The sequence below is a fragment of the Acomys minous genome (assembly GCF_964271855.1).
Source record: "Acomys minous genome assembly, chromosome: 5".
Lineage (NCBI taxonomy): Eukaryota > Metazoa > Chordata > Mammalia > Rodentia > Muridae > Acomys > Acomys minous.
The window spans coordinates 93,500,009-93,508,792 of record NC_140494.1 but is presented as its reverse complement, the minus strand read 5'-3'; the positions used below and the strand labels follow the sequence as shown (position 1 = coordinate 93,508,792).

General features: G+C 44.2%; 1 pseudogene across 1 annotated transcript; it reads right to left on the bottom strand.

Annotated features, from left to right (window-relative positions):
• Window positions 1–1,460: 1,460 nt before the first annotated feature.
• Window positions 1,461–2,151, bottom strand: LOC311597372 (peptidyl-prolyl cis-trans isomerase A-like; annotated as a pseudogene). The gene has a single exon. The product of its transcript is annotated as a peptidyl-prolyl cis-trans isomerase A-like (transcript).
• Between the last annotated feature and the right edge of the window lie 6,633 nt (window positions 2,152–8,784).

Sequence of the window (8,784 nt, the reverse complement as noted above, 5' to 3'; positions counted from 1 at the left end):
TAATTTATTTTTTTTAAGTATGTGTGTCCTGCCATGGGACACAACCAGCAGAAGTGAGCTGCATGCTGCAACACCCCCTGCCCCCAACTCGCCATAATCTTCCCTCTGGAGGAAGCCTGCCAGCCCCAGAATCATCCAAGCCTGCAAGTACCATAGTTAGAGCCAGGTTAGAGCCCACCCATCTTTTCTCCTGCCCACCCGGGACACAGCCAGCAGAGCAGCATCCAGGCCTGCAGTTCTCCAGGAACACCCAGCCAGTAGCAGTGAGCATCCTGCAGTTCCCTGAGCTCTACTACCAGGCTCAAGGCTCTGCCTTCCTCCCTGAGAAGACCTGTCAGCATCAGGACCATCTACGCAGCACCAGGGACAAGCAGATGGCTAAGAACACAATCAACAAGAGACAGGGCAATATGGCATCACCAGACCCAGCCATCCTACTACAGCAAGCCCTGGACACCCCGACACAGCTGAAGCAAAAGGAGACAACCTTAAATCCAAATGTATAAAAATAATAGAAGCATTAAAAGAGGATAGAAATAAATCTCTTAAAGAAATACAAGAAAATTCAAATTTCAGTCAAATAGATGAAGGAAGTTAATAAACCCTCTGCTTAGCACCTCACAGAAGCTTCTCCAAAACTGACCAGATATTCAGTCACAAAGTAAGCTTCAACAGATACAAGAAAATTGAAATAGTCCCCTTGTATCTTATCAGACCACCATAGTTTAAAGCTGAATTTCAACAACAAAAACAAAAGAAAAACCTACAAACGTATGGAAACTGAATAAGTCTCTTCTGTATGACCACTGGGTCGGGGAAGAAATAAAAAAGGGAATAAAAGACTTTCTAAAATTCAATGAAAATGAAAGCACAACATACCCAAACTTATGGGACACAATGAAAGCAATGCTAAGAGGAAAGGGGAGAAAGTTCATAGCACTAAGTGCCTTCATAAAGAAACTAGAGAGGTCGCATACTAGCAATTTAAAAGCACACCTAAAATCTCTAGAACAAAAAGAAGAAAACCCATTCAAGGAGAGTAGATGGCAGGGAATAATCAAACTTAGAGATGAAATCAATAAATTAGAAACAAAGGGAACAATACAAAGAATCGATGGAACCAAGACCTGGTTCTTTGAGAATATCAATAAGATTGACAAACCCTTAGCCAATCTAACTAAAAGGCAGAGAGAAATAGTATGCGCTTTAACAAAATCAGAAATGGGAAGGGGGGCATAACAACAGACACTGAGGAAATCCAAAGAATCAGGATTAGGTCTTATTTCAAAAGCCTGTATTCCACAAAATTGGAAAATCTAATTCTTGATAGATTTCACATACCAAAGTTAAATCAAGATCAGGTAAACGTTTAAATAGTCCTAATGAAGAAGCAGTCATTAAAGTCTTCCAACCAAAAAAAAAAAAATCCCAGAGCCAGATGCTTTTTTTTCTATTTACTTTTTATTCATAATCATAAACTTAACTCTGCAATCCTGCTAAACTTGGAGAGAAATGAGGATAATATGGAACCCAAAGAACTTCAGTGAGAGCAGAGATTACAGGGTACTGGGAGCAGATGGGGTGGGGGTGTTCTCCTGAGCTACAGAAGGAATGGCCTGGTGGGTAAGATGACCATAAGTCAAAAAAATTAGAGCTATCCACAGTTGGAAATGGTGATCTTCTTGTTGGTCTTGCCATTCCTGGACCTGAAGTGTTCCATGGCTTCCACAATGCTCATGCCTTCCTTCACCTTCCCAAAGCCCACATGCTTGCCATCCAGCCACTCAGTCTTGGCAGTGCAGATTAAAAAACTGGGAACCATTTGTGTTTGGTCCAGCATTTGCCATGGACAAGATGCCAGGACCTGTGTGCTTCAGGATGAAGTTCTCATCCTCAAATTTCTCCCCACAGATGGATCTGCCACCACTGCCATTATGGCATGTGAAATCACCACCCTGGCACATGAATCCTGGAATAATTCTGTGAAAGCAGGAACCCTTATATCCAAATCCTTTTTCTCCAGTGCTCAGAGCACAAAAGTTTTCTGCTGTCTTTGGAACTCTGTCTGCAAAGAGCTTAAAGGAGGCATAGCCCAAGGGCTTGCCATGGACCGCGATGTTGAAGAACATGATGGAGTTGTCCATGGCTGCAGCAAGCTATAAGGAGGGACAGCGGCATCTGAAAAGCCGCCAGATGCTTTTAGCACAGAATTCTACCAGACTTTCAAAGAAGAGTTAATATCAATACTCCTCAAACTATTCTACAAAATAGAAATAGAAGGAACATTTCCAAACTCATTACATGAGGCCACAGTCATCCTGATAACAAAGAAAGTTAATTTTGAACCAATTTCCCTCATGAACATTGATGCAAAAATATTCAATAAAATAACTTGCAAACCGAATCCAAGACCACATCAAATATATCATCTACCATGATCAAGTAGGCTTCGTTCCATAGATGCAGGGATGGTTCAACATATGAAAATGGATCAATGTAATCTACCATGTAAACAAATTGAAAGAAAGAAATCACATGATCATCTCATTAGATGCTGAGAAAGCCTTTGGCAAAAATCCAACACTCCTTTATGATAAAAATCGTGGAGAGATCATGGCTACAAGGCCCATACCTGGATATAATAAAGGCAATATACAGCAAGCCAATAGCCAACATCAAGTGTATAAAAACTCAATGCAATTCCACTAAAATCAGGGACAAGACAAGGCTGCACACTCTCTCCGTCTCTCTTCCATATAGTACTTGAAATTCTAGCTAGAGCAATAAGACAACTAAAGGAGATCAAGGAGATGCAATTTGAAAAGGAAGAAGTCAAAGTATCCCTATTCCCAGATGATATGAAATTAAGCACCAATAAAACAAATAACTCAATTAAAAAATGGGAGTGCAGAGCTAAACCAAGAATTCTCAACAGAGGAGTCTCTAATGGACAAGAATGACTTAAAAGAAATGCTCAGTGTCCTTAGCCATCAGGGAAATGCATATCAAAATGACAGAGATTCCATCTTACACTGTCAGAATGGTTAAAATTAAAAAAAAAAAAACTCAAGTAACAGCACATGCTAGCGAGTATATGGAGCAAGGGGAACCCCTCCATTGCTGGTTGGAGTGCAAACTTGTACAACCACTGTGGAAATCAATCTGGATGTTCCTCAGAAAATTGGGACTCGCTCTACCTCAAGACCCAGCTATTCCACTCCTGGGCATATACCCAAAACATGCTCCACCATACCACAAGGACACTTTCTCACCTATGTTCATAGCAGCTTTATTCATAGTAGCTAGAAACTGGAAATAACCTAGATGACCCTCAACAGAAGAATATATAAAGAGACTGTGCTATGAGGAGACATTTACACAGTGGAATACTAATCAGCTATTAAAAGCAAGGAAAACTCGAAAATTTCAGGCAAACAGATGGAACTAGAAAATGTCATCCTGAGTGAAGTAACCCAGACAGACACACATGGTGTGTACTCACTTATAAGTGGATATTATCCACATAGTACAAAGATAACCATGCAACAACCCACAGACCCAAAAGCTCAAGAGGGGATGCTTGATTCCCACTAAGAAAGGGAAATAAAAGACGTCAGAAGTGGAGGGAGAGAGGGACCTGGTGGGGAAAGGGGGTAGAGGGTAGAGAATGAGGCAGGAGTTAGTGTTGGGGAGTGGGGATTGGGGGTAAGAGGGCTGTGAGAAAGAAGGGAAATTGGTGTTGGGCATCTCTGGGGCGAGCTGGACACCTGGGATAGAGGAGGATCCTGGGAAGACATGGGCATGACCCTTGCTGAGACTCCTAGCAGCAGGGATACTGAGACTGAAGTGGCCACATCCTATAGCCAGGCAGGCCTTCCCATAGAGGGAGGGACATACTAACCCACCCACAAAACTCTCCTCCCAAAATTTGTCCAGCCTACAAGATGTGCAAAAATAAGAGATGGAGCAGAGATTGAGAGAATGGCCAACCAATGACTGGCCCAGCTTGAGACCCACCCCATGGGAGGGAGCCAACCCCTGACACTATAAATGATGCTCTGCTATGCTTGCAGACAGACCTAGCATAACTGTCCTCTGAGAGGCTCCACCAAGCAGATAATAGAAACAGAAGCAGAGACCCACAGCCAAGCATTAGGCAGAACTCAGGGAGTCTTGTGAAAGAGTTAGGAGAGGCATTGAGGGAGCTGGAGGGGCAAAGAACAACATAAGATGACCTATATCGCCAACTAACCCGGGCCCATGGGGCCTCATAGAGACTGGATCACCAACCAAAGAACATGCATGGCCTGGTCCTATGCCCTTACACATATGAAGCTGATGGGCTTCAAGTGGGTCTGCTAACAATTGGAGCAGGGGCTATCTCTGACTTGTACTCTGTTGCCTCCCTCTGGATCCCATTTCCCTAGCAGGGCTGCCTTGTCTTGCCTTGGTGAAAGAGAAAGCACTTAGTCCTGATGTGACTTGATGTGCCAGGGTGGATTGGTACCCAGTAGGGGAGGGGAGGAAGGTGGTACGGGGAATGGGGGTGCAAGTAGAGGAGGGAGTTGGGTAGCAATTGGGATGTAAAATAAACAAATAAATTAATTTTAAAAAGTGTGTGTGTGTGTGTGTGTGTGTGTGTGTGTGTGTGTGATGAAAGCAAAGGAGGAATGAGAGAAAGAAAGGAGGAAGGGAGGGAGGAAGAGGGGTCTAGTGAAAGGAAAGGAATGGAAGGGATGGTTTCCTGGAAGCACAATACTTTGTAACAATAAAATGAACCAATAGAAATATTCAGAAAAAGATGTCATTGCTCCTGTTCAGTTGAGTGTTCTTCTGGCTTCTAAGGGCACTGCACACAAGGGATGCACAGGCATGTATGTGAGCAAAATGTCCATCACATAAAGTAAAAATAAAATAAATAAAAATAAATCATAGTCTCGGATAAAAAAAATAGTTTCCAGCTTATTTATGCTAAACAAATCAAAACTCTTAAAACCTTTATGGGTAATATGGGTGCTACTGGACACTCTTTTGTTCTAATACATGGTCCATGACTCTGGTTCCTGACACAGGGCTCCAAACCCTTTGAAATGTCCTGAGTTACAGGACTACTGTTTACTGTAATGAGGTAACTTTTGCCAGGATCCTTGATGAGCGCTGGTCATCAAAAAGACCAAACCACGATTAGAAGCTTGAGGTTGTTGGCTACACCGCTGTCTTCTGTGAGCGGAGTTCGTAGCTGATCATTCCTACATGATTAAAACCTCTACCAGCCCGCAAAGCGTTAGTCATAGTTTCTAGGCTGCTGCTCTCTTCTTACTTAAGGCTCCCCTAGACTTTATATCTAATTACTCTTTATCATGTGTCCCCTTTATCATGCCTCTTATTAGGTCAGGAATAGAAATTTTATTAACCTGAGTTCTGTTAGCCATCTCAGCAAGTTGAGGTCCCTAGAAGGGGCTCATGGGAACCCCAACTTGCAGCTAGTCACGCAGAAATATAGGCAACACCCTAGTACAGATGATTGCTCCCTGAACTTGGGGTGCAGGACATTCCTAAGGCCTTGTGCCCTTAATCTCTGTGATCCACATTAGCCCTGGTTGGTCTTGGAACTGATTTCAACCGCAGAACACCTGGTCCTGCTGGAGGACTTCGTGGTGCAGGGGAAAACACATCATCCTGAGGCCAGGGGTGCTTTGTGTTCAGACGAGGCAAACAGGTGTGCATGAGACATTGCGGTAGAAATGTTGAGTAGACAATTAGATAGAAGGAGTCCACAAGAGAAACAATAACACGGCAACAAAGGATGAGCTCACCAAAGAAGTGAGAGCTCATAAGGAAGTCTGAGGCCTGAGTCCCTGAGCTGCTGACGCTTAGAAGCTGAAGCAGAGTAGGAGTGACAAGAGCTTTCTTGCTTCAGGAAAATGGCCCTCCAGGGTTCTCAGGACTTACAAGCTCTTTAACCCCATGGCTCACTCTGTGTTGATGCTTCAGGAAAATGGCCCTCCAGGGTTCTCAGGACTTACAAGCTCTTTAACCCCATGGCTCACTTTGTGTTGATGCTTCAGGAAAATGGCCCTCCAGGGTTCTCAGGACTTACAAGCTCTTTAACCCCATGGCTCACTCTGTGCTGAGCTGAATGTGGGTTAGAAGTCTAACGGATTTGCTAAGTGTAAGAAAAACTGTAAGAACACAATTAAATAGTATCAAGGGGAAGACAACGGAATCAAAGCACTGGAGGCTGGAGAGATGCTTGGCTGAATCGCTCTTCCAGAGGACCTGAGTTCAGTTCCCAGCATCTATGTCAACCCGATTGTGACTCCAGGGGATCTGACCCCCTCTTCTGGCCTCCACAGGCTCCTGTACACATGCAGCATGCACTTGCACATGTACACAGATAAAAATCATAAAAAATTTAAATGTTCAAATATACTGAGAAGTGGATGAAGTAAAACTGATTCTCATTACAGGCAAATGGGATCCAGTGGTACAGCCTCTTGCATTAACAATTTTGTAAGAGTAAAACAAAGTCTCCCACAACCCTACCCACAAAACCTTTGACCCAAAGTGTGTCCTGCCTACAAGAAGTGCCTGGCTAAAGATGGAGCAGAGACTGATGGAATGGCCAACCAATGACTGGTCCAACTTGAAACCCACCCACCCAATGGGAGAGAACCAGTCCCTGTCATTATTTTTGTTTGTTTGGTTGGTTTTGGTTTTGGTTTTTGGTTTTTGGTTTTTCAAGACAGGGTTTCTCTGTGTAGCCTTAGCTGTCCTGGACTCGCTTTTTAGACCAGGCTGACCTCAAACTCACAGCAATCCACCTGCCTCTGCCTCCCGAGTGCTGGGATTAAAGGCGTGTGCCACCATGCCCGGCTGCCCCTGTCACTATTAATGATACCTTTCTATGCTTGCAGAGAGGAGCCTAGCATAACTGTCATCTGAGAGACTTCATTCAGCCGCTGATAAAACAGAGACAGAGACCCACAGCCAAACAATAGGCTGAATTTGGGGAGTCTTGTTGAAGAGTTGGGGCCAAGGACACCACGAGAAGACCTACAGAGAAAACTAACCTGGGCCCATGGGGGCTCACAGAGACTGAACCACCAACCAAAGCCCGTGCATGGGCTGGACCAAGGCCCCCTAAACATGTGTAGCAGATGTGCATCTTGGTCTTCATGTGTGTCCCCTAACAATGGGAGTAGAAGCTGTCTCTGAGCCTGTTGCTTGCCTCTGGATCCCTTTGCCTGGGCCTCAGCGGGAGAGGATGTGCTTATTCCTGCTGGGATTTGATGAGCCAGAGTGGGTTGGTACACTTCCCTGTGGAGAAGGGGAGGAGGAGTGGGTGGAGGGGGATGTGAAGGTGAGACTGGGAGGAGAGCAGAGAAGGGTCTATGGCCAGGCTGTAAAGCTATTAAATAAATTAATTAATGAGGAAAAAGCCTGTTTCAGTGAATGTGGTATATAAGCTTGAGAAGTCTGTATATCCCGCAGTTGTTATACGGAGACTGTAGATATCAGTTTGATTCATTTTATGCGTTGCTAAGTTCAAATACGTCCTTCCTGACTTTTGGTGCGCTGGATTTGCTCTGACAGGGGTATCAGAGTCTAACTCCTCTGTTTGTTTTTGCAGGTCTATCAGTTCGGGCCTCATGTATTTTAATGCTTTCTCATTAGGCATAGTCACATTAAAGGCTGTTATGTCTTCTTGAAAACAAAAACAAAAAGTCCCCCAGCACTGGGTTACAGATCTGCAACAGCCACACTCCGCTTCCTATGTGACAGCTAGGATGCAAACTCGGGGCTTAATATTTGCACGGCTGGCACCCTTACCCACTGGACACCAGATTTTTTTTTTAATCTGCTTATCTGGGTCCCAGCCCCAGAATTCTTTTCATTTTATTTAAATGTTTAAGAATCACACGCACGATACTATGCTCACATAATTTGTACACATCTTTATAGCCCTTCCCGTGTCCCCTCCCCCTTCCCTCTCCAGTTCATAATCCCTTGCTTCTTTATCACTGTCGCGCATATATACTTATAGAAAAAGAAGCCCTACTTGAGTCCGTTCGGTGCTGCTCATTGAGGTAGCCCTAAAAGGCCTTGTCCCTAAAGGAGATTGAGCCTCCCTCGTGCTGCGTCCATTGATTGGCTAACGCTCTCCCCCGGGGGTGGAGCCTTGTGAAATGTCCCTGTCCACATTGGTAGCGTTAAGCCCACATTTGTCCTTCAGCAGGTCGTAAGCAACTGCACTGTAGAAGCTGTGGGTGCAGCTCCCCTGCCCTGTGAGAAGACAGGATTTTGAAGTGGGTGTCCAGATCCTCTGGCCCGTAAAACATTCCCACTTTCTTTTCTGCCATGTTTCCTGAGCCTTACGTGTAGGGTTCCATTGCAGATGGAGCAGTTGGTTTTAGGAACGCCGGTCACTTATTCTCTGTATTTCAAGCAATTGTGAGTCTTTGAAAAGCCCCCATCTGTTGCAAAAACAAAAACAATTTAAAAAAATTTTTTGGCGAGGACTGAGACCTACACCTATCTGTGGATATAAGGATAATTATTTAAAATGCAATTAACATTCTATTAGTTTAGGAAAACGGTAATGGTGATGATGCAGTCTGTGTGTATTGAAACGGTACCATCTAGGGGTCTTGATTGGATTTGGTTTTTGGGTTTTGTTTTTGGTTTTGGTTTTGTTTTCCTCCCTGCCAACTAAAGAATTGAAAATCAGCAGCAGAGCTATCTCAAACACAGCAGACAATCAGCAGTTGAAGAAGGGCATTT